Source organism: Peromyscus eremicus, chromosome 10 (assembly GCF_949786415.1).
Source record: "Peromyscus eremicus chromosome 10, PerEre_H2_v1, whole genome shotgun sequence".
Classification (NCBI taxonomy): Eukaryota; Metazoa; Chordata; class Mammalia; order Rodentia; family Cricetidae; genus Peromyscus; species Peromyscus eremicus.
This window is the reverse complement of record NC_081426.1, coordinates 93,440,663-93,447,155: the sequence shown is the minus strand read 5'-3', so window position 1 is coordinate 93,447,155 and position 6,493 is coordinate 93,440,663. Positions and strand designations below refer to the sequence as shown.

General features: G+C 49.0%; 1 protein-coding gene across 1 annotated transcript in view; it reads left to right on the top strand.

The window, feature by feature from the left end:
* The first annotated feature begins 1,578 nt into the window (after positions 1-1,578).
* Positions 1,579-6,493, top strand: part of LOC131920499 (guanylate-binding protein 6-like) — a 77,193-nt gene continuing 72,278 nt past the window's right edge. The window contains exons 1-2 of the mRNA XM_059274873.1: positions 1,579-1,884; positions 2,496-2,620. The gene's annotated coding sequence lies outside the window, so the exon portion shown is untranslated. The remainder of the gene's footprint in view (positions 1,885-2,495; positions 2,621-6,493) is intronic.

Sequence of the window (6,493 nt, the reverse complement as noted above, 5' to 3'; positions counted from 1 at the left end):
TCTGCTATCTTTCCATTAATTTATTTCTATATGCTTTTTTTGTCTACTCACTATGCCCACTGACTGACTTTTTATTTCTGGAGAATATGAGAGTAGGGTCTTGATCTTTAAGAAGCTTCAAGCTTCAGAGCATGGTAGTACACACCCTTAATCTCACTCTGGAGGCAGAGGCAGGCAGATCTCTATGAGTCTGGGGCAGGCCTGGTCTACAGGGTGAGACCCTGTGTACAAACAAACACCAACTTTTAGGAAAGCTTGAAGTTTTCAGAACTTAAAACCACCGTGAATGTGTGAAGTGAATGTAAGATGCCGCAGAATCCTCTAACAGGACATTTACAAGTATTGGTCATTCAACAAAAGCGCGCTTCAGGAGCGCTCAGTGTGGCCTGGCTGTGTTTTGAGAAAGGTGGAATAATAAAGACATTCTTTACCTCATTATAAAATTAAGGAGTGAGGGTTGTTGGACCCGTGTCCTTAGGTTAAAAAGAGGGAAATGGCCGGGTTTGGCGGCCATGTCTACTTACGGCATGCAGGAGGCAGAAGCTGGAGGACCGGTGCAAGCTGGAGACCAGACTGACCTGTGTAACAAGTGTTAAACACATTTTAAAAAGAGGGCCGGTGAGGGCCGGCACAGTGGAAGGTGAGCAGGTGCTCTTCAGGGCTAGCGTCCCGGGAGCGCTCCTCCGTATGGAGGCTTGACCGGCCTGCAGCCGAGTGGGGGCTGGGACAGTCGGCAGACTTCCTTGGGGAGCTGATGACCACTGAGTCTGACTCAGTTGTGGAAGGTGGGAGTGTGCCCGGGGAAGCCAGCTGCCAATCCTGACCCACCACTCCCAGAGGCTGATGGGGCTGCCCTGAGGAGGACGGCCTCTCACATTAAAACACAAAACAAAACAAACAACAACACAAAGTGTCAGCCACCACACCGAGGACAGGCAGAGAAAACCGATGTGGACGAAGGTGACGGGGTCAGTGTGGGGAAAATCGAGGTGACAGCTACAAAAGATGGGACCACTGCGGATGGAATCTACCCTGGCCTGAACCCTCTGACCCAGCTTCCCAGACTGTCAAGGAAGAGGGTATAGTAGAACAGTTGGACCCTTCTCTGCAGAAAGACATGGGTGGGACAGGAAATGGTTTAGGCCTTGTTTGTTAGGAGTCCTGAGACAGAGGAGCTGTTTTGGAGGGCTATAGACCTCTGTCCTGGTCACCATACCATACATACCTTGTTCCCTGTCCTCCTCTCCAGGGGAAGGAAAAAAGCCTTAGGTCCTGGGGCTGATGGGACCTATTCTGTCATAGGCCTTTGAACCTTAAGGAGCCATGTGAGCCGTGAGACCAGGTTTCCCAGCACAGTGCTTCCTAGATGCAGTGGATATGAAGTTGGGGAGGACTCCAGCTCTGGGGGGAGTAGAAGCCAGACTACAGTAAGGTAGGCAGGTACATGTGTGGAAAGGAACGGAACTCCACACTGGGGAGGGTGGGATGGGGCCGGATGAGGAATAGTGAGGTAAACATGCAGGTGGAAGAGGGAGTTGATGTAAGCAGAGAGAACTGTGGTACCCCCAATGTCCCTGCCCCAGCCTCCTACAGAGTACCACTTACTCAACACCTGCCTCCTCCTGGGCGTGCTCCCATCTTGACCACCTTCAAGAGTTTGAAGGCCCCAACTAAATGGTGAAGTTAGGGAAGTTGGGCTGTTTTTTTAAGTGCAGGGGTGAGTCAAGACCTTTAATGACATAACACCTTCTTGTTTAATCCGTGACTCAATCTGGGAACCAGCCTTCTGAGAAGCAAGCTGCAAAGTTCAGCAAGAGAGTGGCCCCTTAGGAGCCTGGAGCCGTGGACAAACGGACAGACCACGGCAGTGCTCTGAAAGTTACTGTAAGCCTGAGATAAACCGTACATTTGAGGGGGGGGGAGGGAGAGAGAGAGGGGGGAGGGAGGGAGGGAGGGAGGGAGGGAGGGAGAGAGAGAGAGAGAGAGAGAAAGAGAGAGAGAGAGAGAGAGAGAGAGAGAGAGACTTGAATTCAGAGCTTCAGCCGATCCTGTTTCTTTAGAGAGAAGACAGATGTTCAGGAGTCAGAGGTCTGGTGTAGGTGCAGAAATTACAGGCAGCTTGATTACAAAGCAAGGTGAGGGACACGCATAGAGAGAGACTAAAACAGACACGTGGGTGGTGGAAATTTCACAATTTTCTATGTTTATTGTTGGGTGAACTTGACTGTGAGATGTAAAAGTCTTGCAAAATTTAATGTGCTCATCAGTGGTAAGCAGACATAACAGTTTGTTCTTTGGGTGGCTGGAGGACAAACAAGATACACTCTGACAAAATACAGCCACAGGTAAACAATCTCTGTTCTAGAATACAGCAGAGCTCACCCAAGCCACCTGAGTACCACACGGCGGCCCTTGTCCGGTTTGTGTATCTGAGAGTGGTAGGATCCATTAGCCGCCTCCAGCCTTGCTGAGTCACGCTCTCTGACCTCCTGCAGCTCAAGGATCGTTCAGAGGCCTGTGAGGACGTGAGCTTCTCAGCTGCAGATCACTGACATCCTCCAGAGGAATGCTGGGTAACTGTGCTTCAGGAGGCCAAAAGCCACAGCCGTCAAGTGGACACGTATGTCTCGAGATTCATGTTTTGTTCCCAGGAGGCAATGAATGAATGAATGGGTGAATGAATGAAACCAGACTGGAGACTGGGGACTCACACCTCCATCTTCTGTCCCCGAGAGTGGTCATAGTTTAACTTGTGAGAGCTGATAAAGAATGAGCACACTGGTCAGGGTTTGCAGGCTGGAGAGATGGCCCTGTGGTTAGAGCACTTCTTCCAGAGGACCCAAGGTCAGCTCCCAGCATCCACGTTGGGTGGTTCACAGCCACCTAGTTACAACATTAGCTTCCCAGGACCTGACACAGACACATACATACAAATAAAAAAACAGATCTTAGAAACAAAGACTGAGGTTTTGAAGGGGGAGGAGTTGCAGGGGGAGTTGTTGCAGGGGGAGGCTGACGAGTGATGACAAGCAGTGATGTTGCTGAGAGCGAGCTAAAAACGTGACTTCAACGTGTGCAATGACTCTACGATGTCATCTCTTGGCAACCTGGCTGTCACGTGACCTTGAACTCCAGCTTCCTTTGATTGTTGAGGGAATTGGATTTGGAATACCAATCTGGAAGCTTAAGCGATTAACCTGAGGTAAGCCACGCTAAGACGCGAGTCACAACATCACTTCCCTTTAGAGACCGTCTGTAAAGGTAACTTGGATTCCAGAGCGAGGTCACCAAAGTCTGGGCTTTTGCCCGAAGAGCTGTGTGGTCTTTGTCAAGTTACTTACCTGTCCTGCGTTACTTCTTGAAGAATGGGTTTCGGGGAGGACTCAATGAGGCCTTGTAAGGGAAATACTGGGTATAAGTCCTGTGTTAGCATCGATCGTGACTGCCTTCCTGAATAAGTCGCTCGGTCATCCTGGGTCATCCTGGGCTTGTACAATTAGAGAGAGCGGCGAGGTTATCTCTGAGCTGGAGACAGGGAGACCTTAGCTCCTGGGTGCTTCTATGGATAAAGAGGAGGGCTATCAGGAGACGAGGTAACTGTAAAGTCCTGAGTACTTCCTCTCCCCCTGTGTGCTGTGTGGAAGCAGTGGATGGCCCACATTGTTAACTGAAGCAGAATAAACGCCGCTCCTCCAGCTGTGTGGAGGGGGCCTCCACGGCCTTCTTAACCTTTTCCAGCTTTGACCTGCGCAACACAACCCATGTGAAGGGCATTCGCGCCCCCTGGTGGAGACAGCCACGCCGCAGCAGCTCTGTGTTTGCTTCTCAGATGGTAGATTTTGACTTGTGTTCAGAAATTCTGTATTTCAGGAGAGAGACACGATGAATAGACACATTGTTCTACACTGCCAGTGTGGACGTGGCTCCCGTCATGTCATATGACATAAAGTGGCTCGCATGCCAGGGGTCAATGCCGTGTCTCGTATTTCTGTCCTTCGTTCAAAATGTTTGCTTCTACATAGCTGTACGGCGGTGGTTTCCTCTATTATTCTCTGTAAGTAAATACAGGGCGACAGCACTGAGATCTCAGTGTCAAGACTGAGAAAGACAAGGCTAAAAATAAAATGGCAGAAAACACTGCAGGTCCTCTAATGAGGAGTCATATCCAGAATGTGTAAGAACATTTTGATTGAGTGCTAAATTTGGGTCAAATTTCCTTTTATTTTTGCTTTTTGGTATTGTTATGGTTCAAATGTGAAATGCTTCCCCGTGGGCTCCTGTGTCTGAACACTCATTTCCTGTCTGGTGGTTACAGAACCCTCGGGAAACCGCACCTCCCTGAAGCAGATAAGGCTCTAGACGAGTCCCACTTCCTGTCTGTCCTCTCCTCCTGGACTGTAGAGGCAATCGACCTCTGCTCATCCTCCTGCTCCATGCCTGTCCTGCCATGCCGGGCTGTCTCTCCTCACCTGTGGGTCGGAGCATCCCTTCCTGCACTAAGCTGTTTCTCCACTGCATTGAGGAAAGTAACTCCTCCGAGTGATGAACTCAGGACTGTGCTCGTACCCAGCCTGCGCTCTATTGCTCCGCTGCATCCCCCACCCATCAAAATCCCCCTTTAAAAAGCTTGTGAGCACTGCGTTTGATTCTCTCGGGGGTGCTGAAGATGAGAGGCAAGGTGGCACAGGCACTAACATTTATTTAATAGTTGATTGTCTAGATACTTTGCTAAGTGTCCTTTCTCAGTGTCCCATTTGGCCTCAGCACAACTTGTGGTTAGTTTTGATTGGCTTTCAAGTCAGGAATAGTGGCTCACAGGAGACCAGTGAAAGGGTCAAGTCCACATCTTCTTGACATTTTAGTTTCTTTTTTCAAGAAAATGTGTGCATGTGCGTGTGTGTGTGTATGTGTGTGTGTGTATGTGTGTGTGTATGTATGTGTGTGTGTATGTGTGTGTGTATGTGTGTGTATGTGTGTGTGTGTGTGTGTGTGTGTGTGTGTGTGTGTGTATGCTGATGCACACATGCCATGGAGCCTGCGTGGAGGTCAGAGGACTTCCAGGAGTTGTTTCTCTTTCCATCTTGTTGATGTGAGCTGCCCAGAGTGACACCATTTTGTTCTAGTGTTAGCTAACATGTTTCACCCAGCTGCTCTTCAGCTCCTGTAACCACATCCTGATGGCAGGACATCCTCATGTAGTCACACCTTGCAGCCTCCGGAGGTCCATTGTTTTACCACACAGAACTAAATTGTTTTAATCAGCTGAACTGAAACCTTGAAACTTCTGCCCCCTGGCCTGTGTCTGGGGCGCTGTGGTTGTGGTTTTTGGCTTTGTAAGCCCTGACCTGCCTCTGAGAGTCCTTTGTGTCGTGAGCCTGCTCTTGCCAATGGCAAACAAAGGACTCTTAATCTAACCTTCATTAAGGGGCGTTTCCCCGGGCCTTTGTGGGCATTGCAGAGGCACGGTCCCTGTCCCAGGTTCTGTCTCTGCTGTCATCACAAACAGCAAGATCAAAAGCAAACTGGGGAGAGAGCTGATTTCTGCTCACAGGTCACAGTTCATCATCTAGGAAAGTCAGGAGCCCAGAGTCAGGAACTGAAGCAGAAATCACAGAGGGGTGCTGCTTACTGGCTTGCTCGTCATGGCTTGCTCAGCCTGCTTTCTTATAGAACCCAGGACCACCTTCCCAGGGGTAGCAGAGTGGGCTGGGCCCTCCCACATCAAAGTTAGTCAAGAAAATGCCTCACAGACTTGCCCACAGGTCAGTCAGATGGAGGCAATTCCTCAGCTGAGGTTCGCCTTTCCCAGGTGACTTCCAGCTTGTGTCAACAGGAACTGACCAGTGTAGTCTTTTTTATTGTTTTGCACCGTGTAGTGTATTCCAGGCCAGCTGGCCTCCACCTCACTTCAAGGCTGATCTTCCAGGCCATTCTCCTGCCTCCACCTCACTTCGAAGCTCCAGGACAGGTTGTCAAGCTCCTGGCAAGCACCTCACCCACTGAGCCAGCTCCACAGCCCTCTCCACATTGCTTATAATAAAAACTGACTTTTGGCAACTTTAAAAATGAAACCAACTAAAAAAATACATAAATAAATAAAAATGAAACCAAGAAAAGCACATCATTTTGGAAAGAAAGAGTGACTATTGTTCTGAGAACAATGGGCCGGCTTGTTACACTGCAGCTGTTTGTGGTGAAGTTCTATCTCCACTTACCCGGCTTTAAGATAAAAACAATCCAGACACGTTAAAATTATGGATTTAGTCTTTTGGAAAACTAAAAATTTACCGGGCACAAAGAAAATAATTTATTGTATCAATTATAGCCTACTTGGCATATGAAATGCTCGGTTTTTATGAGCAAACCCTGCCAAATGTCTGGTCATTCAATCACTGAAGTCGATCTTTATGGTAATAGATGTCTGTTCTCGTTGGTGCTGCCCCGGGCTGTACAGATGGGCGATTTGTCGCTCTGTTCCAGCCTGTAGAAAGAC